At 35.6% G+C, this 27,503-nt stretch overlaps 1 long non-coding RNA gene and 1 pseudogene across 1 annotated transcript in view; one reads left to right on the forward strand and one right to left on the reverse strand.

Annotated features, from left to right (window-relative positions):
- LOC146401733 (uncharacterized) overlaps window positions 1-27,503 on the forward strand; it is a 279,104-nt gene that overhangs the window by 135,313 nt on the left and 116,288 nt on the right. The window contains exon 2 of the long non-coding RNA XR_014809256.1: window positions 1,614-1,700. This is a non-coding gene — a long non-coding RNA (uncharacterized LOC146401733). The remainder of the gene's footprint in view (window positions 1-1,613; window positions 1,701-27,503) is intronic.
- LOC100156341 (olfactory receptor 4K15-like) lies at window positions 21,908-22,836 on the reverse strand (annotated as a pseudogene).

Raw genomic sequence — 27,503 nt, forward strand, 5'->3', positions numbered from 1 at the left:
CTCACACATGCTGCATGCAGACGTTCTCAGGCCAGACATCAAACATTTGCCAAAGCAGTGACCCAAGCCACAGCAGGGACAATGAATAATATTCCATTGTGTGTATGCACCAGCTTATTTATTCACTCACCTTCTGAAGGACATCTTGGTTGCTCCCAAATTTTGGCAATAATGAATAAAACTGCTATAAACATTCCCTATGTTATAAACATTACATGTGATAATGGTTTTTGTTATATGTGGTAAGAGTATGTCTAGTTTTGTATGAAACTGCCTCACTGTTTTTTAAGGGTTGTTTGCCTTTTTAAGTTTTGACTTTAGAGTTATATGTATATGTTCATATATTCTTGAAATATATGTTCTATTTATATACTTAACATATATACCCATTGTATGTATTAGTCCTTGCTATATATAGGTGTTCAGTGGCTTGTCCATTCATTTTCTTAACAGTATTCCTTTTTAAGTTGAAGTATAACTGACATGCAATATCATTTATGCTGCAAAATGATCATTGCATTAAATCAGGTTAACATCTATCACCATATGTCGTTATAGAAATTTTTTTCTTGTGATGGTAACTTTTGAGTTTTACTGCCTTAGCAACTTTCAAATATCCAATGCAGTAATTAACTATAGCCACCATGCTTTATGTTATAACTCCATGACCTAATTTATTTTACATCTAGAAGTTTGTTCCGTTAGGCGTCCTTCACCCATTTTCCCACCTCTCAACCTTCATGTCTGACAATAAAAAATCTCTTCTCTATCTCTGTGAGCTTGGGCATTTATTTATTTAGTTTTAGATTCCACATATAATTAGTTCCTATGACATTTGCCCTTCTTTGTCTGAGTTATTTAACTTGACCTAATGCCTTCAGGGTCCATCCATTTTGTCACAAACAGCAAGATGTCATTCTTTTGTGGCTGAATAATATTTAATTATGTAATATATATTATATGTAATATATATGGCTGAATATATATGTAATCATCTCACATCTTACAATTTCTTTATCTATTCATCCATCAAGGGACACTTGGGTTTTTCCCTCATTTTGGTTATTGTAAATTATACCACTGAACATATCTTTTAGAGATAGTGTTTTGTATTCTTCAGATAAATAGACAGAAGTGGAATTGTTGGATTTATTTTCAACTTTTTGAGGAAACTCCATACTGTTTTTGACAGTGGCTACAACAACTTACCTTCCCACCAATGGTGCACATTATTCCCATCCTCTCTGACACTTGATATTTCTTATCTTTTTGTTAATAGCCAGTCTAACAGGTGTGAGGAGATACTGTGATTTTGATTTGTATTTTTCTTATGATTAGTAATGTTGAGTCTTTTCATACAGCTGTTGGCAATCTGGATACCTTCTCTGGAAAAATGTCTATTCTAATCTTTTGCTCATTTTTAATTGGATTTTTTTGCTATTAAATCATGTGAGTTCTTTTCATATTTTGAATATTAACTGCTTATGAGATATATGGTTAGAAAATATTTTCTCCTTTCAGTAGGTTGCCTTTTCATTTTTTGATGTTCTGCATCTTTGATGTTTGATGTACTAACACTTGCTCATTATTGCTTTTAATGCTTCTAATTTCAGTGTCATATCCAGAAAAATCACTGCTAAGACCAATGCCAAGAAGCTTCTAAGTTTTCTTCTAGAAGTTTTAAAGGTTCCATCTTACATGTAAGTCTTTAATCCATTTCGCATTAACTTTTTAATATGGTGTAAGATAGTGGTCCAATTTCATTCTGTTGCATGAGGCTATCCAGTTTTCTCAACACCACTTATTGAAAAGCCTGTGATTCTCCTATTAAGTATTTTTAGCTGCTTTGTCATAAATTAATTGAACAGATACACATGGGCTTATTTCTGGGCTCTCTAATTTGTTCCATTGATCTATGCCTCAACACCATAACTGTTTTGATTACTATAGCTTTGTAATAGAGTTTGAAATCAGTGCACGTGATGCCCTCAGCTTTGTTCTTTCTCTAGATTTCTTTGGCTAGTTGGGGTTTTTTGGGAGGGTCCTGTACAAATTTTATAATTTTCTTAAATTTTATTTTGGTAAAAACTCCACTGGAATTCTGATAAGGATTGCATTGAATCTTTATATGCTTCCTGTCATATGGGTATTTTAACAGTATTCTTTCAGTCCACTTGCATAGATCTTTCAAATTATTTATGTCATCTTCACTGTCTTTCATCACTGTCTTATAGTTTTCAATGTGTAGATCTTTTACCTCCTTGGTTACATTTTTTCTCCGGATTTTATTCTTTTTGATATAATTGTAAATGGGATTTTTCTTAATCTCTCTTTCTGATATATTGTTATTAGTGTATAGAACACGGAAAATTTTCTGTATATTGATTTTGCATCCTGAAATTTTACTGAATTCATTTATTGGTTTATTCAATATTTTAGTGGGTCTTTAATGTTTTCTGTAAATAGTAACATGTTATCTGAAAATAATAACAGTTTTGCTTGTTCTTTTCCACTTCTTATTGATTTATTTCTTTTTCTGGTCTGTTTCTCTGGCTGGGACTTGTAGTACTGTGTTGGGTAAAACGATTGTGAGTGGGTATCCTTACCTTGATCCCGAACTTAAAGAAAAAGCTTTCATCTTTTCACCATTGACTATGATGTTAATTTTGGGATTTTCATCAATAAACTTTATTATGTTTATGTAAAATCTTTATATTTTGTTTGTGGAGAGGTTTTATCATGGAATTGTATTTAATGTTTTTAAATACTTTTCTGCATCTATTGAAATAATCTTGTGGTGTTTATTCTTCATTCTGTTAATCATCTATAATATATTAATTGATTTGCATGTGATGAACTGTTCTTGACTCCCAGGGATAAGTTCCACTTGGCCGTGTTGTACGATCATTTTAATGTGCTAATGAATTCCATTTGCTAATAATTGTGTTGAGGATTTTTGCATCTATGTTGCTCAAAGGTATTGGCCTGTATTTTGCTTTATATGGTCTTTGTCTAATTTTGATATAAGTGCTTCCTAAATATTGGTGCTGGCATCATAAAATGAATTTAAAAGTAATCTTTTCTATTTAACTTTATGAAAAAGTTCGAGATGGATTTTTATTATTTCTTCTTTAAATGTCTTTTAGAATTCACCAGTGAATCCATCTAGTCCTGGGTTTTGTTAGGGGATTTTGATTACTGATTTGATCTCCTTACTTCTTATAGTTTTGCTTAGATTTTCTGTTATTTTTTTTATGATTCTATCTTGATAAGTTGCATGTGTCTAGAAGTTTATCCTTTTCTTATAGGTTATCCAATTTGTTGGCATTTAGTGTTCATAGTAACTCTTATGCTCTTTTAAATTTGTGTTATCTGTTTTAATATCTCTTCTTTCATTTATGATTTTGTTTGTCTCCTCTTTTTCTTTGTCTAGATAAGTTTGTTGTTTTCATTTATATTTAAAAATTACTATTCTTAGATTAATTTGTTTATTTTTTTAAATCTTTCATTTGTTTCTACAGGAAGCCACCTGCCCATTTCCTTTGTTTTTGTTGCCCCCAGGGGTCCAAATTTCGCTGGTTCTATCAGTGCTTGTGTGATGCAAGATAGAAACTGGCTTCTTGGGTGGTTACCATAACACTGTAGTCCTTGCAACAGCTCCACCTTCTCTTTTTCCATGGGAGAAATCTAGGTATGATGTGATCTTTCAAGGTACTGAGCTGTGTTGGCTTGGGAGAAGTGCTTTTGCAGGTAGAGAAACTGCTCTTTCCCAATTCAATGAGGCTATTCTCAGTGTTTCACTCATTTGGTCCATTGCAGCTTCTTTACTGGGTTCTGGACATCTCATAAAGGTATTTTAGCATGCATAGCATTGTTAGGTGTTTCCCTGGAGTAATAAGAGCTGGGATTTTCTGTTCCACCATCGGACTGGTGTCACTCTCCCAAATATGCACTTTGGATTTCTGCCATATTCACTTTCAACTTGGCTATTTGATTTGTAAAGAAGACTAGTAGATCTTTAAGAATGACAATATATTATGCTAAAATTAATCAGGTGGTAATTTCAATCATATCTGTTGTTCCAGATATGAATTATTATTAGATTAAATCAGTATTCATCTCATTGCTCAAGTATAATTATTGGTCTAGTAAATGCTTTCCTCCCTCTATATTTTTTAGTAAAAATGTTCAGAAAAATTTCGCGGAATTCATGTGGTGGCGCAGTAGTTAACGAATCCGACTAGGAACCATGAGGTTGCAGGTTTGGTCCCTGGCCTTGCTCAGTGGGTTAAGGATCTGGTGTTGCAGTGAGCTGTGGTGTAGGTTGCAGACGCGGCTCAGATTCCACGTTGCTGTGGCTCTGGCATAGGCCAGTGGCTACAGCTCTGATTTGACCCCTAGCCTAGGAACCTCCATATGTCGCGGGAGCGGTCCAAGAAATGGCAAAAAGACAAAAAAAAAAAAAAAATTTGCCTTCGGTGGGCAGGTCCATCCAGCACAATACGTTCATTGTTTTATATCAGGCCTCTATTCTTTCTCTAGTTATCTATTCTATAGGATATCATTCAGGTGCATTACACTGCTCATATAATGCTGATTGGGCCTGACAAGCAGGAAGTAGCAACACTTTAGACAACTTTGCAAGACAGGATGCTAGAGAGTGTGAAATCTCCCAAATTCACAGATTTATCTCTTTATGATACTTTCTGGCGGAGGCCTACTATTTTAGGGTAGATACTATGGTACTTGAAGTTTCTAAGACAAATTCGAATACTGTATGGAGATTTCGGTGGACCCCTATAAGTGAATCACACTGTAGATTTTTCATATAGAATGTCTTTTTTTAAAAAAATACTCAGAAACCTTGTGTGGTTTGCTGCTTGGGCAGTGTGGACTGAACACTTGGAGTTAGCATGTGACTTCAGCTCCATAAGAATGAACTGAGTAAAATTCCTATAAGACCTTTAAATAATTGATTCTCAAGTCAGAATGATTTTGTCCCTCAGGTGACATTTTGAAATGCCTGCAAATATTTTTGGTTGTCACAGTTTGGAAGGAAGGGTTTGCTGTTACTGGCATCTATTGGATATAGATCCTGGAGACTGCCCCAAATTCTATAATATATAGAACATCTCCCCACAACAAAGACGTAGACTTCCCAAAGTATCAGTAGAGCTGAGGTTGAGATACCCTGCCTTACACCAGTTGGTCCTCTTCCTAACATTTTGTAAATCACGTAATACTTTGTGATACAAAACTATGTGATTCCTATATATCTCCTTTGTGTTACATAGTACTTTCAATTGATTTCAAAACTTGTAGCCTGACAATCCTGTGATTTTGGTTTTGGTTGAATAGAAGTTGATTTTTTTTTGCTTTTATCTCTTTACTTTGAAAACAGTATGAAGAATATGTTTATATTTTGATGTACTCCCCAATAATTCCTGAACTCATTTATTTTATCACCTATGGAAAGATACAGGAAGAAAATAAGCAATAGTGTACTAAGTTCAGTTTCTAAAATTTTATCTTTATAGGTGTATAGTTGATTTACAGTTTTATGTCAATTTCTGCTGTATAGTGACCCAGTCATGCACATTTATACATTCTTTTTTTCATACTAACTTCCATCATGTTCTATCCCAAGAAATTGGATATAGTTCCCTGTGCTGTACAGTAGGACCTCATTGCTTATCCACTTAAATGTAATAGTTTGCATCTACCAACCCTAAACTCCCGTCCATTCTCCTTCCTCCCCCTTCCCTTTGGTGACCACAAGTCTGTTCTCTATGTCCATGAGTCTGTTTCTATTTTGTAGATCAGATCATTTACAATTGTGAAGAGGTAGGGTATGCTATAGAAGACTGTGGGAAAGATAACTAATTTGTACATGACAATGTTGTCTGTGAAGAGTATCAATTTTATTATAATTTCCATATTTATACATTTTATTTAGTATTCTTGCCTTATTTTACTCACAAGACCTTGCATTGAAATGCAAAATAGAATTAGTTATGGAAAGAATGTGGGCATATTTTTGATCTCAGGGGTAAAGCTGTCCATGTTTCACATTACCTGCAACATAAACTGTAACTGTTGTGTAAATATCATGTATCAGAATTAGTTTCCTTCTAGGTTAGTTTTCTAGGGCTGCTATAACAAATTACCACAGACTTGGTGCTTCAAAAAAAAAAAAAAAACCCTAGAAATTTAAGCTTTCAAAGTTCTGGAGGACCAATGTCCAAAATCAAGGTGTTGATAGAGCCATGCTTCTGTTGAAGACTCTGGGAGATAATTTTTCTTTACCTCTTCCAGCTCCTAGTGGCTTCTGACATTCTTTGGCTTGTGGCAGCAAATCTCCAATCTCTGCCTCTGTCTTCACTGAGCCTCCTTTCTTGTGTCTCTTTGTGTCCCTTTCTGTACATTGCAAGGTCACTCATTGGGATTCAATACAATCTCATCTTGATTTACGTTAATGAAGATCTTTTATTTTTTAATTTTTATGTCTTTTGTCTTTTTAGGGCCACACCTGCTGCATGTTGAGGTTCCCAGGCTAGGGGTCTACTTGGAGCTGTTGCTACCAGCCTATGTCAGAGCCACAGCAATGCCAGAGCCAAGCCGCATCTGTGACTTACACCACAGCTCACAGCAATCCTCGATCCTTAACCCACTGAGCGAAGCCAGGGATCAAACCCATGATGTCATGGTTCCTAGTCTGATTCATTTCTGCTGCACTGCTACGGGGAATCCCTTAATGAAGATCTTAATTTACCATAGTGAAATCTGTATAGCTCCATTTCCAAATAAGGACACACTTTGAGATTCTGGTGAACATGAATGTTTTGGGAACATTATTCAACCCAATGTACCTTCTATGCCTAATTTTCTAAAGCTGCTTCTATGAAATTTATTATGAGTGAGTATTGGGTTTTATCAAATGCTTTTTCTGTATCAAATTGTTTATTGATTTGTCTTTCTCATATCTTTAATATGTTAAGTTGATTTACAACTGATAAAGAAACTTTACAGTCTGGGAATAAAGCTGACTTACCTTGGTATTTCGATCTAGTTATATATCACTGGTTTTACTTTGTTACTGCTTTTTCAATTTTTGTGTCTGTGTTGAAGGGATACACAAATTGGGTTACAATTTTCCTTTATTATAAAGTTACTTTATTAGACTGTTACTTTAAAAATATTCTGACTATTGATGGAGTTCCTGTTGTGGATCAGTGGTAACGAACCTGATTACTATCCAGGAGGACTCAGGTTTCATTCCTGGCCTCACTCGGTGGGTTAAAGGATCTTGCGTTGCCTCAAGCTGTGGTATAGGTTGCAGATGTGGCTTGGATCTGACATTGCTGTGGTGTAAGCCACCAGCTGTATCTTTGATTAGATCCCTAGCCTGGGAACTTCCATACGGTGCAGGTGTGGTCCTAAAAAGACTGTATATAGATTCTGACTTTTGAAAAAAGAAAGGATTGATAACTGGCCTATAATTCATCTGCTCTGTCATGCTAATTAAGTAGAAGAGGGAAGGTGATAGAGGCAGAGAGAGATAAAGAGACATAAGGTGGTGAGAAACTGAATCAGAATAAAAGGAACAAATTACCTGTTCGGATCTTCAAAAAAAAAACATACTGAGTGGTATTTATTATTAGATAGATAATACAATGTTATTAACAGGATATATCCGGAGTTCCCCATGTAGTGCAGGAGAAACAAATCCTACTGGTTTCCATGGAGATGTTGGTTTGATCCTGGCCTCTCTTAGTAGGTGAGGGATCCAGTGTTGCTGTGAGCTGTTATGTAGGTCACAGATGTGGCTCGGATCCCGCCTTGCTGAGACTGTGGCTGCAGCCAGTATCTGTAGGTCCGATTGGACCCTTAGCCTGGGATTTTCCATATACTGCAGGTGTGGCCCTAAATATTAAAAACCAAACCAAACCAAACCAAACCAAAAGAAAACAAAAAGGATATATCTTGTTCTCCTTGTATGCTCCTTGTAAATTAACTTGGAATTTAGGCTTTTGGACACAACCCACAGAAGAATATAATGCTTACTCTGTATTTATCGGGACATAAAAGGGAGCGATTTCATGACCAAAATAGATTTCATGACTTTTGGTAGGGGATATCCTTCATGCATTAGTGGAGACATTTTAAATCTGGTCACAGAGCATCCTTTTGCAAAAAGAAAGAACCTGGGCAATTATGTTGACAATCTAGACTTCTTATTGTGTCTTGCAGTTGCCTCAATCTTTTGAATTGTTAGAAAAATTGAAACTGAGTAAAACTCTTGTTTCTTGTGTGGCTGATTTGATACTCAGACCCTTTACTTTATCCCAGCCTTATATTTTTTTTTCTTTTGAATATGTTTCTAAAGGAGTTTAAGAATTTTTCTTAAATGTTTGGCAAATTCACTAATTGAGCCATTTAAATATTTTTCTTTTTTAATGAAGTGGGATCTATCAGTCAGATTTTAGAACACTGGAATAGCCTGTTAAATTATAACTGAGACACCAGTTTGAAGATAATACACTGCAGATCTACAGTCTGTCCTTCAAGTTGTATATATTGAATGGTCTTTAAATGGTGCTATGTCCCCGATAGATAAAATACATGGTTCTGCAAACCAAAGGGATGGAGAAAACAGTATTACCTCTTATCATGAATCTCAGTTATTTTCTGGTGCTATTTCTGATTTCTGTCCCTGACATTTTAAGATCTGCTGGAGTAGGAAGAATGCTTCTTTGATGAGACATAGTATATTTTCTAATACACCTAGTTTTTTAACCGCTTCTCTGTCATTTGGGGTTCCTCATGTTAGAGGAACAACAATCACAAGAATTTTCTCATTTTTGTATCCCCAATTTAATAAAGACAGGCTTGCTACTTCTTAATGGATGATGCAGTGAAGACAATTGTTAAGGAGTTCCCACTGTGGCACAATAGCTTAAGAATCTGACTACAGCAGCTCAGATCACTGCGGAGACCTGAATGCAATGGGTTTCAGGATTGGGTGTTGCCATGCTGTGGCATAGGTTGCACTGCAGCTTGGATTCAGTCCCTGGCCCAGGAACCTCCACATGCTACAGGTTCAAGCATAAAAAAAAAAAAAAAAGAATATTTCTAAAACTAAGGATCCACTTAGGCATCCCTTGGAGGCTTCATAGTTTATGATAATTGTAAAAGAGCAATTATAGCAAAAATAGGCTGACAAGAACTTTTAACCAGAAGTTCAGACTGCTCATAAATGAGCTGGGTTACCTCACTGAGCAAGCAATATGGATCCATAGAACTGGATGAGGATGAGGGGTCATAGAAGAGAATATTGATTAAGAGCAACAGTACTGCTATAGCTTGTGCTTCCTGTGTAGAGTCTTTCTCTTATGAAATTGAAAACAGCTACCACTTTAAAGAATCTATGACAATTGAGAAAGAAAAACAGAACTGGAAGAATTAGGCTTCCTGACTTCAGACTTTACCTCAAAGCTACAGTCATCAAAACAATGTGATACTAGCATAAAAAAAGAAATGTAGATCAATGGGAGAGAGTATAAAGCCTAGAGATAAACCCATGCACCTATGGTGAACTAATCTATGACAAAGGTGGCAAGAATATACAATGGAGAAAAGACAGTGTTTTCAGTAAGTGATTTGGAGAAAACTGGACAGCTACATGGAAAAGAATGAAATTAGAACATTCTCTAGCACCATAGAGAAAAATAAACTCAAAATGAATTAAAGACCTAAATGTAAGCCCAGATACGATCAAAATCCTAGAGGAAAACATAGGCAGAACACGCTTTGATATAAATCACAGCAACATCTTGTGTGATCCTCCTCCTAGAATACTGACAATAAAAACAAGCAGAAACCAGTGGGACCTGATTAAACGCAAAAGCTTTTGCACAGCAAGGGAAATCACTAAAAATGAAAAGGCAGGAGTTCCCATCGTGGCTCAGTGGCAACAAACCTGACTAATATCCATGAGGATGCATATTTGATCCCTCGCCTGGGTCAGTGGGTTAAAGATCCAGCATTGCCATGAGCTGTATTGTAGGTCGCAGATGCAGCTTAGATCTGGTGTTGCTGTGGCTGTGGTGACCTCTAAAAAAGGATGGGTATAGATGTATATGAGTAGATGGTCACTTTGCTGTACACCTGCAATACAGCATTGTAGTCACCTATACTCCAATAAAATTTATTTACAAAAAAAGAATCTAAGAGTTCCCATTGTGGCACAGTGGAAACAAATACGACTAGTAACCACGAGGTTTCGGGTTCCATCCCTGGCCTTGGACAGTGGGTTAAGGATCTTGCCTTGCCATGAGCTGTGGTGTAGGTGGCAGATGTGGCTTGGATCCCATGTTGTTATGGCTGTGGTGTTGGCTGGAAGCTGCAGTTGCAATTGGACCCCTAGCCTGGGAAACTCCATATACCTCAGGTGTGGCCCTAAAAAATGGAAAAAAAAAATTCTGTGACTGGATAAGGTAACGTTAGGTAAGGATTAATTTCCTCTAAGCCTTAGGATTTATAATTTCCAAACAAGGAGATTGTTCTCCATTGCTAGCACTTCAAAATTTACCTGACAGATTTTCTCTGGCTTCCTCACATAATACGCTATCCTGTGTGAGAAAGGCTGGGCAAGCCAAGGAGTTAATGTACTCTCCAAAAGTGAAAAAATAAAAGGAATCCAGCTTCCTTTCCCTTATTTGGGAACTTTCCAAAACACAGCATGTTTAGGGACATAGTAATCTGTAGGGACATAGTAATCTATACCCAGTTACATTTATCTACATTCTTCATTTCGGTGTCTCAATCCCTTACTCCTTTAACTGTGTTTCTAAAATCAAGCTTCCAAATCAACTTCCTGCAGTCAAGTTTTGTCTTTGGATTTTCTTCTGAGTTGCACAACTTGAGTTACTAGGCAGAGCTACTAATTCTTCATATATCCGATGTGATGATTCCTAACTTTCAGCAAAGCAAGACTACCTTTTATTCACAAACTTTATGGAAAGCAAAACTAGCACACTTTTTCATGTTTTATCAGTATATGTGAAAGAGTGAAGACGTAGACATTTCTTTCTAATTTTATGTTTCTAATGTTCAGAAAAAGGGGGACAGTAATTCAGAATACTTTACATACCACTTAAATGAAAATAGTAGAGTTTTAAAGATATTTTATGCTCATCTCATAACATAATACTGACTATGAGATGAAACCCAGATGATGTAAAATAATGAGCAAGAGTCATTCAAATAAAGCAATTAACCAAGGATAAAGGCGACAGAAAGAGACTAAATTGTGGAGAGCCAAAAAGAAGGTGACAATTATGGAGCCAGATGCTGGAGAATTAAAGAGTTCTTTCTTTGTAACTGCAAAGATTCACTCTCAGGAGCTTCAAGGGATTGAAAAACACAGAGAGATTAACTCCTCCTAAGATTCATCATTACTTTTCAAGACACAGAATTATAAATAGTTCTTATCATCAGGATCAAAACCAATTAGCAGGACTGGGAATTCATGACTAATATCTCTTCCATTAGAGGCTTTCTATAGAAAATAGGTCTTTCATGAACATGGGCTTTTCTCAAGAGACAAATATCCTGAGGTGCAGAGCAGAGTGATGAGGAAATTGGACAGTTGGTGTTACAAGTAGTCATGTGGTTCAGACGATATTTTTTTTCAAATTTCAGATTATAGACATTCATCAGATTATTATTATTATTACTATTTTTGCCATACCCCCGTCATGTGAAAGTTCCTGGGCCAGGGATCGAATCTGAGCCACAGATGCAGCAACATCATATCCTTAACCCAATGTACCTGGCTGGGGATTGAACCTATGTCACCACAGAGACAATGTCACATCCTTAACCCACTGTGCCACAGTGGGAGCTCCTTATGTTCATCAAATCATTAACATCATCATTATAACTGATTATATATGTTCAGCATCTATACCTTGCTAAAGACCAAATACACAACACATCTTTGATTGCTGACCACTTAGAGAAGTAATGAATTGGTATTTGAACAACATGGGAGTTTCAAGGATGGCGTGACTATAAACTTAATAATTTCCCTTGGAGATTTAATACTGAAAATTATTCTACTTGGAATTTTAGAAAGACAGAAATGTTTGTTTTGGAAAGAAGGCATCATGTGTTTATGAGTTGAATGTATGTTTAAGTGGTGTTTTTTAGAGTCTTCATAAACCACTTACTAACAGAATATTCTGTCTAGGGATTCATGGCAAGATTGCTTTTGATTTCTATTTGTACAACTTTTTTTTTTAATTTATTTTATATTGTTATTCCCCCAAACACACTTTTTTCCCACTGTACAGCATGGGGACCCAGTTACACATACATGCATACATAATTTTATCTCCCTTTGTCCAGCTGCCTTGTAAGTATCTAAACATAGTGCAGCTGTGGGATGGGATCTTTCTTGCAAGGAAATGTTGCAGTTCCTGTCTTAAGTCAACAGAAACTATTTAATTACAGTGAATCTATTTTCTAGGTGTATTAGCTCCAGGACAGCAGTCCTTTTTGGCCAAAATGGCACACAGAACTTTTTATGGCATATGCATATTGACCAATTTATGTAGAACTAGACTACTAGTGGATTACAAAATGATGAGAATGGAATGAGTCTGAGAACAGTACGATTTCAGTGCAGTGTATGACATGTTAATTGTGTAGAATTGGAAAAATCAAGACAAGAAAAGAGAGCAGGAACAGCTTAGCTGAGGACTTTTTTCTTTGCAAACTTGAATCCCTAAGTATTTTTTGTTTCTTGCCAGGTCTGATTATAGAGTGGAGAGGCCACAGGTTCAGCATTAAGGAATTAAGTTTATGCGCTCTATTGATTACTTGCTCTCCTCCTCATTTTAGGAGTACAGAGTACAAGGAAAGGTGAGCAATGTGAATATGCAGTTATATGATTTACTGTCTAAACTGACTTGACAAAGTCAAGAGTATTGATCAGTTTTCTATAGCCACTAGTTTAGAAGCATAAACATTTTGATTCATGTATTATTACTAAATAGAAAATCCCATTTACTTTTTGTTTCTAGGGTGATAGTATCATCATTCCGAGGAAAATGAATGACCCACACTTACACTGCGTTCTACCACAATAGCATTTGTAATGGGGATTGGGGAGGTGATGTGGTATCTGAGACAGATTTCTTTGCTGCTCGACCACTCAGTTTTGGGGGGTAATCCTTTAAACTCCGGTACTCTTGTGAAGCATTTTGATCCCAGATAGGTTAGTGTTCAAAACCATGTTATGGGTCAGCTCTGACACTCTGTGAAGGATCCAGCATGACAGAATTGTAAGATGTGTCTTAGGAACATATCCGTGAGGGGAAATATCCATGAAGGAAAGACTTCATTGTGTGGCTCCAGTGGAATAAGAAGGGGGAAAGAGAGAGGATTGGGTGGAGTAGCCTCAGACTGTGATGCAGTTTGGAGAAAGTCTCAGCTGGGTTGATGAGGGGAGCTTCAGGTCAGGGTTGTCCATTACAGGATTGTCCTGGCTCTGGTACACCCACTCTTTTGATCACTGGCTGGGAGCAACCTGGGTTGAGTGGGCCCCTGAATGTTGTGGTAGAATGTGAAATTGCAATGGATAGAAGCTGTCAGGTAAGTACCTTCCTTGAAGCCAGGTTTTTCTTGAAAGGAGATATGAGTGGTGCCCTGCTAAGGCTGAGTGCAGTGTTAGGTATTCTGTCCCTAGCATATAGCAGATGCCACACCATTTGAAGCTTTTGATCTTTTGTGGATCTGGTACTTTTGCTTTTCTTTTGAAAGTAGCCTATTTTTCTTTTCTGGTGACTGTTTGCTTCTAAAACACTATGAAAACTACTTTTATATTCATCTTTCTTCTCCAGCAGTGCCTCCTTGATGTGCTCATTTGAGCTTACCATCTATTGAGGAAAACAAATGAAATAGGTAATATTGTGTATTAAATGCTATTATAAGTATGTAGCCTCTCCTAGACTTGAGGGGTCTGTAGAAGTGTTGAATAACTTTTAAATGAAAAATTATCTGTGAAGAATAGCAGTTTATTTCTCTCTTTTTATAGATTTTATTTAGTTATCTTGATTTATTTAACTGACCAGACTATCCATAGAATGCCAACCATCAATGTTGAGAGTATGTATGTTATTCTCATTTACAATCTTAAGGCTTAGGGAAGCTTCCAATATTTCATCATTAACCATAACTTGTGCTAGAGATATTTTTAAGTGTATTTATCAGATTAGTAGTTTTCATTCTAAGCCTAAATCTAAGCATTTTATCTTGAAAATTTAATGGATATTATCAAATGCTCTTTCTCTCTCTATTGAGATGTTTGTATGATTTTTCTCTTTTTTCTTAAACTGGTGATTGATTTCTGATTGTTAAAATCATCCTTACACTTCTGGTGTAAAACTAATTTCTGTAACACATTATTCTTCATATTGTTCCGTTTTATTTGCTATTATTTTGTTTTGGCCTTTGCCTCTATGTTCATAAGGGTGAATTTTCCTTTATGTTTTTATTTCGTTTTCATGTCAAATTCATATTGGCTTCATAAATGAATTGGGAAAAAGGGTTATTAGCATTTGGTATGAAACCCCTTCTTTTTGTTTCGTGGACATATTGGAGAATGAAAAAAATATTTAGAAGGAAATATAGAAATGATCTGGTCAATCCTCTTGAAAGTATGTTAATTGACCCTCCTTTTTTTATATTTATTGTTTAATGACTTATAACATTTTATTATATTTATAGGTGTACAACAATCATCACAACCAAATTTTACAGCATTTCCATCCCAAACCCTCAGTGCATCCCTGACCCCCCAACCTGTCTCATTTGGAAACCATATGTTTTTCAAAGTCTGTGAGTCAGTATCTTTTCTGCAAAGAAGTTCATTGTGTCCTTTTTTGAGATTCCACATGAAATTGATAGCATTTGACGTTGGTGTCTCACTGTCTGACTGACTTCACTTAGCATGATAATTTCTAGGTCTATCCCTGTTGTTGCAAATGCCATTATTTCTTTCCTTTTAATGGCTGAGTAATATTCCATTGTGTACAGGTACCACATCTTCTTTATCCACTCCTCTGTCGAATGAAAAAGTGGGCAGAAGATCTAAATAGACAATTCTCCAAAAGACATACAGATGGCCAAAAAACACATGAAAAGATGTTCAACATCACTCATTATTAGAGAGGTTCCACCTTACACTGGCCAAAATGGCCATCATCAAAAAGTCTACAAACAATAAGTGCTAGAGAGGGTATAGAGAAAAAGGAACCCTATTACACTGTTTGTGGGAATGGAAATTGGTGCAACCACTGTGGAAAACAATATGGAGATTCCTCAGAAAACTAAAACTAGAACTACCATTTGATCCAGCAATCCCACTCCTATCTATCCAGAGAAAACCATGACTCTAAAAAACACATGTACTCCAATGTTCATTGCTGCACTCTGTACAGTAGCAAAGATATGGACCCTCCTTTTTTTATAATGATTTTTATATTTTCCATTATAGCTGGTTTACAGTGTTCTGTCAATTTTCTATTGTACAGCAAAATCAACCAGTCACATGTATGTATACATTCTTTTTCTCACATTATCCTTCATCATGCTCCATCACAATTGACTAGAAATAGTTTCCAGTGCTATACAGGATTTCTTTGCTTATCCATTTCCAAGTGCAATTATTTGCATCTCTTATCCCCACATTCCCAGTCCATCCCACTTCCTTCCTGTCCCCTTGGCAACCACAAGTCTGATCTCCAAGTCCATGAGTTTCTTTTCTGTGGAATGGTTTTATTTGTGCCTTATATTAGATTCTAGATATAAGTGATGCCATATGGTATTTGTGTTTCTCTTTATGACTTAGTTAACTTATGGAGTCTTTAGTTCCATCATGTTGCTGCAAATGGCATATATTTTGTTCCTTTTTATTGCTGAGTAGTATTCCATTGTGTATATATAGCACATCTTCTTAGTCCATTTCATCTGTTGATGGCCATTTAGGTTGTTTCCATGTCTTGGCTATTGTGAATAGTGCTGCCATGAACATATAGGTGCATGTGTGTTTTTAAGGAAAGTTTTGTTCGGATGTATGCCCAAGAGTGGGGTTGCTGCGTAATATGGTAGTTCTGCACTTAGTTTTCTGAGGTATTTCCATACTGTTTTTCCAGTGTGTAGTGGTTGTATCAATTTACATTCCCACCAAAAATGTAGAAGGGTTCCCTCTTTACCACACCTTCTCCCACATGTTTTATTTGCGGACTTATTAGTGACAGCCATTCTGACTGGTGTGAGGTGGTACCTCATAGCAGTTTTGATTTGCATTTCTCTAACAATGATGTTGAGCATTTCTTCATGCGGCTCTTGGTCATCTGTATATCTTCCTTGGAGAAATGTCTATTCAGGTCTTTTGCCCATTTGTCTACTGGGTTGTTGGGTTTTTTGCTGTTGAATTGTATAAGTTGTTTGTATATAAAACTCCTAGAAGAGAACATAGGCAAAACATTCTCTGACATCAACCACACAAATGTTTTCTTAGGACAATATCCCAAGGAAACAGAACTGAAAGCAAAAATAAACCAATGGGACCTAATCAAACTGACAAGCTTTTCACAGCAAAGGAAACCATAAAAAACAAAACAAAACAATAAGACAACTTATGGAATGGGGGAAAACAGTTTCAAATGATGCAAGTGATAAAGACTTAATCTTTAATTGAGCCTCTTGATGGTAGATACGAATGGAATGATAATGGGGAGACTTCATCCTTTTAGCTGAACACCCTTGAACTACCAAGTTTGCTAATGTTATATCAGCCTAGTATTTATAACTTTTTTAATAGAGTCATCTAAAAAACTTCAGTGAGCTGTGTAATTATCAAAGTAAAAATTGAAGCTGTTTTATGACCAAAGTAAACCTCCTTTTGAAATGGTACCACCTCACATCAGTTATCACCATCATTAACAAGTCAACAAACAACAAATGATGGAAGGGATGTGGACAAAAGGGAACCCTCCTTCAGTGTTGGTGAGAATGTAAATTGGTACAACCTCTATGGAAAATAGTATGGCGGGACCTCAGAAAACCAAATATAGAACAGCCATATGACCCAGCAATCCCACTCCTGGGCATATATCTGAACAAATATTTGCTTGAAAAAGATACATGCACCTGTATGTTCATCACAGCACTATTCACAATAGCCAAGACATGGAAACAACCTAAATGCACATCGACAGATGATTGGGTTAGGCTAATCTCATACATATATACAATGGAATATTACTTAGCTATAAAAAGAACAAAATTATGCTATTTGCAGCAACATGGATTGAATTAGAGACACTGATACAGAGTGAAGTAAGTCAGATAGACAAACACCATACAATATCACTTATATATGGAATCTAAAATATGGCACACATTATCTATCCACAAATCAGAAAAAAATCATGGACAGGGAGTTCACATTGTGTTTGCAGAGTGAATAGGGAGGGAATGGGGTGGATTGGGAGTCTAGGGTTGGATGAAAACTGTTGCATTTGGTATGGATGGTCAATGGGATCAATTGTGATGGAACATGATAGAGGATAATGTGAGAAAAAGAAATGTATGTATATGTATAACGGGGTCATTTTGCTATACAGCAGAAATGGACAGAAGAGCGTAAGTCAGTTATAATAAAAAATTTAAAAAATAAAAGAAATCCATCACCAAAAAATAAAAATAAAATGATGCTATACATGAATTATTAAGTTTGAGTTTTCATTTGTTATATCTGCTTCAGGCTGCAACCTATAAATACTATGAAAAATAGGGGACTTAAATTGATGCTGTCAGAATTCTTTGTGCTTGACGTTTTCCTTGTAGCTGCCTTTATCATTTCAGTTATTAATAGTTTTGACAATGGATAATTTTGATAAACCAAATCTGCACCTCCCCCTCCCCAAAAAGGTGTTTCTACTTTTTTTCTTCTCAACAGAAATTTATGTAAACAGTTTCCTTTTCCTTTCTTAAAAGCTTTGCAGTATTCACCAGGGAAACCATTTAGTCCTGCACTTTTCTATGTGGGAGGCTGTATCAGTCAAGGATCAGTCAGAAAAGAGGAAACACATTATTTGAAAAGAGTTTACTATAAAGGTTAATCAGGTTTAATGTTGTTAACAGGCTATCTGAGAGGATAAAAAGAACACTATTATCAGAAAGGTGACACTGTAGGTAGCAGTTACCACCACCCTTAGGGGTGGAGGATCAAGGAAGAGGGGTCCTGTGGAGTGAAAATCCCTTCTTGGAGGGCATTTATCTTGGCTCCTGCTTTTTCTCTGAACTCAGAAGAGAGGCTCCATAGACTGTGGGATCCAGATTTTGAAGATGCCAGCTTGAGGTGCCAGCTTGCTGGTGCTCTTACCTCTAAAGGAGCATGACAAGACTAGTTCTGCACCTGTTGGAAAACTGCACCCTGGGTTCAGCTCTTGCCATAGGAAAGGGCAATTACCATGGTAGCTGTGGTAATGCTCACACAGGCACAGGGGAAGAGGGAAATCCCAGAAAAGAAAAGAAGAGGGAGTCCCTCCCTCCTGTAACCTTGCAGTCTTTCTCTAGCAAGGCCTATCTTCAGAGAATAAAGTGGAGCCAGATGGGAAAAGAGAACTGCTGTTTGCAGAATCCCAGGAGCAGATAGCAGAGTGGAGATGCAGAAAGCAGAGTTGAGAGGTTATAATACATGGGAGAGAATTTTTTTAATTTCAAGTTCAATTTGTATAATATGTTATTATAAAGATGCTCTTGCTTTAGTAGCTAGTTTTATTTTCTGAGGAAATTTCCCATTGCCCGTGAATTTTAGTATTTATTGGTATAAAGGTTTGCATAATAAAATTTTGTAATATTTTTTAAAGGTTGTAGTATCTATAGAGATGTCTCCCTTTCCATTTCTGGCATTGCCTTTTCTCTTTTTGCTTAATCAGCCTTATTAATGCATTGTCAATTTTGTTGCTCTTTTTAAATAACCACCTTTGGTTTTGTTCATTTGTTTGCATTATGAAATTTCAGTATTATTTGTATAATTTCTTTCTTCTACTTTCTGTAGTTTAATTTTCTTGATATGGATACTTGGATCATTGGCATACATATTCTAATTTCTAAAAATATGTGCATGTATAATAAAGTCTTTGCAAACATGGCTGTAGCTGCATTCCATATGTTCTTTTATAGTTATTATATTCTTATTAGTATTAGGTTAAGACAATATTAAAAAACTTTCCATTGTGGGTATTTTGAAATGTGGATCACTTAGACTTGTGTTGAATTGCACATGAATTGAAATTTATATGCTTTAAACCAAATGGACAGTAGGACCTCGTTTTGTAGTCCACCAGCATCAATTATATAGTCTCCGAGGACTCAATCAGGACACAGTATTGTTATATTCCTCCCATAAAGAGGTGTGAAAGGAAGTTACAGGTCGGCTTCAAATCACTTTTGAATCAATGGTGGCTTCTAAAACTAAGATTAACATTAATGAGCACAACTAAGATAATATCACTTAAGAAAAATTCAGGAAGCCATTATGTTCCCATGTATGTCTATATACAGATTTGAGTGATGCTTTCATGATCATCTGGTTTGGGGGGTAATGTAAATTTCTACAAACATCTGTTAAGATAGCTCATATTTTATGTTTTTCTTAATATTTTAGGAAACTGCTAACTCTAGCTGTAATTATTTTTATATCTTTATTAGATCTTTCATATTTTTGTCATGAGTGCTTTAATTCATTGGCATAGAGATAACTTTTTAGGTATTGGTATAGAAATTTGACCCAAGAAATTCCAACTTTCTACTTCTGTTCACAGGAATAAAATAGAAATTAATATATTCTAAAGGCTTGTCAATATAATTTTATTCAGCAAATGACAAACATCATCCAGGGTTATGAAACATGCCCCATTACACAGACAATTGCATATAAAAAGATCTTAAGATTCTGACATAACAGGTCTTGCCCACTATATGTGAACTTGCAATAACACGATACTGCTTGCATTTCCATTCTGTGTATGTTATACTATCTGAGTATGATATAAGTGTCTATGTACATATATATTTTTTGAAGGGGTGTCAGGTAAAGACACCCCTAGAAAGAGAAGTTAATTAGGTACAAAGCCCAGTACTACATGACCTATCTGAAAGCTTCAGTGAATGAATGAGCAGTTGCATTGTATTGTAGGTTTTTTGTTTGTTTGTTTTGTGGAAGGCCAAAGAAAAGCCTTTCATTAATTTTTTCCCTTAACTTTGCATATATACTATTTGAAGTGTAGCAAACAAAATAGTAAGATTAGAAGAAAAATGCACAAATGAACAATGGTTAGATGTTACATAGAACATTATCAATACCATTCAAGTTGTCTGGTCTTCTTCTGGAGTCCATCTGTTTCCTTCTTCTGGAGCGCTGGCTCTGCTCCTCTCAAATTGTGGCTTCCATTACTGACTGCAAAGCATCTGCTAAAGGTGTTCTCTATCCACCGAGATAGGCAAAGGATCTGGAGCTGATGACCTTAAAATGATGACTTGAAAGGAACACACATCATTTCTCATATTCTGCCAGAATGTAGTCATTTAGCCACCATTGTCTGTAGAGATTAGGAAATCTATCATGTAGGTCAAAGGCGATGTGTCCAGCTAAAATTTGAGGGGTGTTTTCTTAGTAATGGGGAGAATAGGCATATGGACACGGAGGAATGCAGGCAGCCAATTACTGAGATATAGTTTATTCACATGTTCAGCTTTACACACCAAACATTTTCAGAGTAGTTAAATTAGTTTACACCTGCCAGCAGTGCATGAAATTTTCATGAATATTGAGTTTCAACAACAATTATTGTAGTTTGATTTCTTTGTAGAAAAACTATTTAAAAGCTGTTAAATACCATTTCATTATGACTTAAGTTGCATTTAACTGCTGACTCATGAGGTCGAAGATCTAGTGTCTGTTAGTATTTCTCATCAGTGAAATAAATGCATATTTGTATCTTTTGCCCATTTCCCCTCCACTGGGTTATTTATCCTTTTTATTCATTTGTAGAAAGTTTCCATATTATTATATAAAAATATTTTTTCTTGCAATGGTTCCTGTGGGCTTTTCTCTCATCACTCTAAATTTCTTTTGCTTGATAGCAAGATGATATTTCTTTAATGTAGGTAAAATAATTATCATAAAATTATTTATTAATATAAAAAAGAAATAATATTTCAAACCATTGGAAACACTTCTCCCTTCCTATTTAAGAAAAAAAAATTCAATGGAAATGTCACCTTTAAACCATAGTTAAGACTTCGAAACTTGAATCACAGAGATTACACTGTGGTATACAAATATTGTGGTTTGATTCATTTATATTTTGTTTTCTAAGTGGATGCAAATCATTCAGGTATCTTCCTTATCGTCAAGCTAATTTAAAGTTAAACTAGATAAATCATGTATTCTTAGAACTGAGAATAATGATAATTGAATCAAAATGTTTCATTAAAAAATACATAAATCAGGTAACTGCTTAACCCGGTGTTGAAAATATAGGTAATATAAAATAAATGGTAGGAATTATTATTATTTATTTTTAGGTAGTAATTTTAGATCATAAACAAAGGAATATTTATGCAAATTTTTATTTTTAACAAGAGTTAAAAATCTAAGTATTGGATTTTTGAAAATAGTTTGTTAATGGAATAAACATGAACCATACACATGAGAATACTCATAGCTTATAGATTTGAACATATTTTCAGTTCAGCTAACAGGTCAAAATGTATCCAAATTATGGAGAACTCAGCAAAATTGCTGATTATGTGAAAGATCTAAAAATTACTCTGAATGCACATGCTGACTTATCTGTCTCTTTAGTGCATTCTTAATCTCTTTATTTCTCATTGTATAAATGGCTGGATTCAAGAGAGGCGTGATTACTGTGTAAAACACAGCAAGAAACTTGTCCACCCAACTGATGCTGGGTGGCCACAGATAGATGAAGATGCAGGGTCCAAAGAACAGCACCACCACAGAGATGTGGGACGTACAGGTCGAGCGTGCCTTGGAGGCCCCATCCTTGGAGTGAAGGCGGACAGTTACTAGAATATAGGTGTAGGAGATCAGCAAGAGAATGAAGCAAGTGGTATCCAAGACCCCACTATCAGCATTTATCACTATTCCTAGAGTATGAGTGTCCGTACAGGCTAGTTTGATCACCAGAGGGATATCACAGAAAAAGCTGTCCATGACTCTGAGTCCACAGAAAGGAAGATCTAAAATCATAGCTAGTTGGCTCATGGCGTGCAGAAAGCCAATAATCCACGATGTCAAAACTAGCCAGATGCACTTGTGTCTGTCCATGATGTGGGAGTAATGGAGTGGCTTGCAGATGGCCACATAGCGGTCATAGGCCATAGTTACAAGCAGTACCATCTCACCACCCCCAAAGAAATCACACCGAGAATCTGGGTCCCACAACCTCCAAAGGAGATGGTCTTACTGTCCTTTAGGAAGTCCGTGGTCAGTTTAGGGGTGGTTACTGAGGAAAGGCAGAAGTCAACAAACGAGAGATTGGCTAAGAGGAAGTACATGGGGGAATGGAGATGAGAGTCAGCGATGATTAAGAGCGCGACAAGAAGGTTTCCCACCACAGTCATCAGGTAGAGAGTGGAAAATGGCAGGAAGAGGAAGGTCTGGAGCTGTCTTGAATTACAAAGTCCACGGAAAATAAACTCAGACACCACAGAGTGGTTTGCATCCTCCATTTAGAACAATGCTAATGTGACCAGGAGATGAACCAGAAGCATCTAGACGGAAAGCAACTTAATGTTAAGGTGATAGCAGAAAAATTCTTCTCATGTGCAGAACTGAAATTATATCATTGTATTGAGCTCAACATTGAAAATAAATTTTTTGAAGTTACATGTGGCCATGGTCTTGAGGCTAATAGGAGGAGCTACTTAAATATAGAAGGGCAGGTCAAAAACACTACCCTTCAGAATGACAGTTCTTTTGGGTATCAAAAATAAACATTCTGATCAAAAATGTTAGCAGTAATATATTCCATAAGCAATTTCTCCAAGTCTTGAATCTATATCTTCTGCAAGGAAAACGCATAGTTTTAAACTAAGTTAGAGTTGTTTTGTTTTTCAAATTCTATTTAGTCTAATAATCTAAGGTTTCATTTCTCACACAAAACATGTTTCTTAAATAAATAATAGGTAAACAAGATTTCTAAAAACAAAATAAAGAGAGGTGCAGGTGTATATTAGTATCAATTCAGCTTTTGTCTTTTGATTATATGGTAATTTGTCTCATTAATGTTTGACTGAGGCTTTTCTCCATTTACTACTTTGTTTAATCATACAATGACTAAATACAAAAGGAATTTGAAATTATCAGGACAAGTAGGAGAGTGTGAGAACTGCCTCACCAACTCGCCCATCTGGGAACATTTATGGCTGTGTTTTTTTGTTAGTGTGTGAAAGTGCTGTGTGTGTGAAAGTGCTATTAGGAATACAAAAATCTCAGGGATTATTTGGGACAGAAAACCCATAATCTTTCCTATAAGCACATTAAGAAAATAACATATTTGGAACTATAAGCTCTATAGATAAGTATGGAAAAAATGCTGTTGAGGAAAATTAAATGTTAAAATAAGGGAAGCATTGAAAGCGAAAGCTCAAAAATCAGATAGTTTGGGATGTACTTACTTACACAGTTCATCCCTGACTGAAAAGGCTTACTCTAGTCTTTACCTGTACTTTAAAATAAAGTCCAGTGAATTTTCTGCCATGACCAGTATTGCTGGGAGTGTGTCCTTCTCATTGTGGCAAATATGCACTCTAAAGAGTACCCCCTGAGTTTGGAACCCTCCATATCTGTGTTTTAAATAAAGTCGAGTATGTGGAAAGCCTTTCCCTGTCACACTCCTTGGGGATCCTTAGTTTTCAGCTTTCCCTAAGGAAAAGTTGGGTTTTGAGAGCAAAAGGCAACAATGTACCCTTTTCAAAGCTGGATTAAATCCAGTTAATTACAACTAAAAATGTAAGAGAAGGAAGTTTTACATATTTTATTGTTTATTTTGGGGATATAACTTTCTTCCTTTTGCTGTGTGTCTATCATGCCATAAAGTGAACTAAGACATCCAATCTAGCTAGTCCCAGCAGAACTTCGATGATTTACTTGGATGGGCAAGTGACAGGCAGCTGAGCCTTGTCACTTTGGAGCTATGCTTGTGACTTAGGGGCCAACTTGAACTTCTGCTTCCTGGGACATAAGAGGAATATTCGGTGTCAATATTCTCAATGCTACCTTGAACAGAGTTCTGAATGTTACTAGTTTGGGTGTTAAAAATATTATAGGTGTTTCTCTGTGTGGTGAAAAAATAGCAGATGGATTGTTTTTAATTTAGTACTTTATTAGAGAAATAATAAATGAATGAAATATTAATAAGTTTCCAAGAATCAGTAAGATATATTTCAAGCACATATTGAAACCCTGCTTCATTTGTTCTTTTCCCATCTCATCCATTCTTGAAGGTAACAACTGTCAATCTTGTGGTGCATCCTTCTGTTACCATTCCTACCAAAAGTGGTGAGTGTACATATCAACATATGACACTGGAGTTGTTCTTTTTTTTTTTAACTTTTTTTTGCTTGCAGTGTTGATTAAATAAATATGAAAGACTATTATTATTAAATCTTCATTTCCTTTTTTTCTCTTGTGTCTTGCTGTTCCTGCCCCCTCTCCTCCCTCTTTAGTATCTCATTTTCTCCCTTTCAAAGTTTTGTTTATCACTTTGATTTATAGATCTCAAAACATTTAAATGAATTTATTTGGTTTATGAGCAATTTTGTGCCCTGAGGTCTAGAGTCCAAAACCATCTCAGTTTTTGAGAACATAAAGATTCCATGCTTATTCATTGCTTGGTTGTTACAACACACTTTTCAGGTATCACCTCACAAAATCATGATGATACTTAGCTTTATTACAAAGCCGAAAACAGACAAAAGAGACTAAGCAACATCCATAAATCTTATAGTTATTAAATGAAAGACCAATGAGAGTTTTGTGTGTATGTATATACATATATCTATTTCATAATTTATTTTCAGGTACCATTGGACAAGGCTACACTACTCTCTTACTTCACAGCAGATTCTCCTATGGTCTTTTTACTCAACCACACACAATACCCATGTTGTAAGAAACCGCTGGTCTCTTTTCTGTCTCTGTAGTTTCTTTTTCCAAAACTACTATAAAAATGGAATCATACTGTTTGTTGCCTTTTGCATTTGACTTTTCTCACTCTGCACTTGAGATTCATCCATTTTGAAACATGAATTAGTAATTTCCTTTTATTGGTAGGTAGTGTTCCATTGCATGGATATGTCCACTTTTGAAAATTTGAGTTATTTTCCCAATTTTTAGTGATTGAGAATAAATCTGTGTGAATATCCTTGTACACATTTATGTGTTAAACCTTTCATTTAAATTTAATAAATATCAGAGTGAGATTTGGGGATCATATGGTTAATTGTCCATTTAATAATGCAATTCTTCATAAGAAGCCTATTCAAAAAGATGAAATATAGAGTGTGCAATATGAAAAGAGTTGTATGAATGTATTGATCATTAATGTTGCTACAAGCTGTTGAAAGTTTAGGTCTAATTTAGACTACATTCACCCTTAATGTGTGCAAAAGTACTTTTCTGCCTTTGAACTTGCCAGCAGGTGGCAAAGTTTGGAAAATGATACTGGAATTTGAAAATATCAGAATTTGAAGGATCTGATTTTCTCTAGAGAGGTCAAAAAGGTATATTAAATACTGCCATAGATCATAGTCTGTTCACTCCTGGACATTTCAGCTGAAAGGGATCCTGAGTGATGTTGATTATACCAAAGACCATGCCTGATTTATACCCTCAACACTTTCCATGAAAGGTGTTACTAGTATTGTGTGTTGATATACAGATGATAGAGTATTAATAATACTATAAAATTAATTGATAAAACTAATATTAAATTAATTATTTAAAATCAATTCATATTAGAACCCAGTGAAAGAATGCTTTAGGAATAATTTTTTATAAAGAATAGAATATTTAAGGTTGGAGAGGTAAATCTTTAAGTTTCAAGAGTTTATATTTTTATCTTCAAATATTTGAGACAGAACTTTCCATGTAGAGGGTGTAAAAATATATGAAAATCGAAGGGAAAATCAGAGAAACTGGATATATTTCAAATGTCAGGACCTCACATTGACACCTTAGGACCTAATCTTCCATGAAATGGGTCTGATGTTGAAAGTCTGTTTCTCAGCATATCTTACAAGTTTCAGAGCTGGGAAGCCCCTGTCTAGGGTGTGCGTCTAAGCTCCTCTGAGTGCAACTTCGGTGTTGCCATTCTGGTTTTATAAAACTCTCAAATCTTAATTCTGTTTTCATGAAAATAATTGTTTTTTATAACATTCTGAATCTTTCTTCCATATGGTTCTTCACGTTCTTGCTGCAGAAAGTCTTAGCAAACTATGTCATTATTAACCAATTCCCTGTTTGGAAAGTTCTAGTAATTAACATCATAGATCTCTGTCCAGGGCCAACTCTTAATATATAATTGTGGATCATGAAGTGAGAACAGACATTTCTGAATCTAAATATATAGGGAGATCTTGGACTATGCAGAAAACATCCCTTTTGGTGCAAGAAGGTGTTTTGCTCTTGAGAATCCAAAAGTTCCAGGAAATGGCTGAGAAGCATCTCTTAATGTTTCTGGAAAGTTGTCAATACTTCCAGAAAATCCCATTTGGTATAAATGGAAAGGTGATATGGAAATACTGATAATTTTAGTTTAAATGTGAGGGAGGAAGAGAAGTAAGGAAGAAGGTAAGGGATTGTTATAGATTATAAGATATATAACATTTGAAAACATCACTATCTGTGATCGGATTTTTCTTCATGGCTAAAACTGATTAAAATTCTAATTAGGGCCTGAAATACAGTAAGACCACAATGAAACAAACAGTGCATTTTCTGCTTTGACAATTGCTATGGGATATTTTTACCTTCGGTGTGGAATATATTTCCTATGAAGAATAGCTTCTTGGGTAGGAAACTGTAGACCTAATTTTATGGCAAGCTGAAGGGATATTATTACATGCTTTATTATTAACAAAATAGTAACAATTTCAATTTCAACTATTATTTTGTAGATATGCTGCTGCCTGCTAAAATAATAAAATAAGAACATGGTAGATTCATGTATACCATGTTAGCAGAAGTAACAAATATATGCTCTACAGAAATAGTAGAATATTGTCCAGTGAGGTAGATGATTTAGTCAATTTTGTCCGTTATCAACCTCAGCTGCCTAAGTAGAGATATCCACAAGGCAGTTGGATATAGAGTTTTTGAGCTTCAAAATAAATCC

The sequence above is a fragment of the Sus scrofa genome, chromosome 7 (assembly GCF_054392235.1).
Source record: "Sus scrofa isolate SSC_HxYL_T2T_F1_AM1 chromosome 7, Sscrofa_HxYL_maternal_Yorkshire_Landrace_v2.0, whole genome shotgun sequence".
Lineage (NCBI taxonomy): Eukaryota > Metazoa > Chordata > Mammalia > Artiodactyla > Suidae > Sus > Sus scrofa.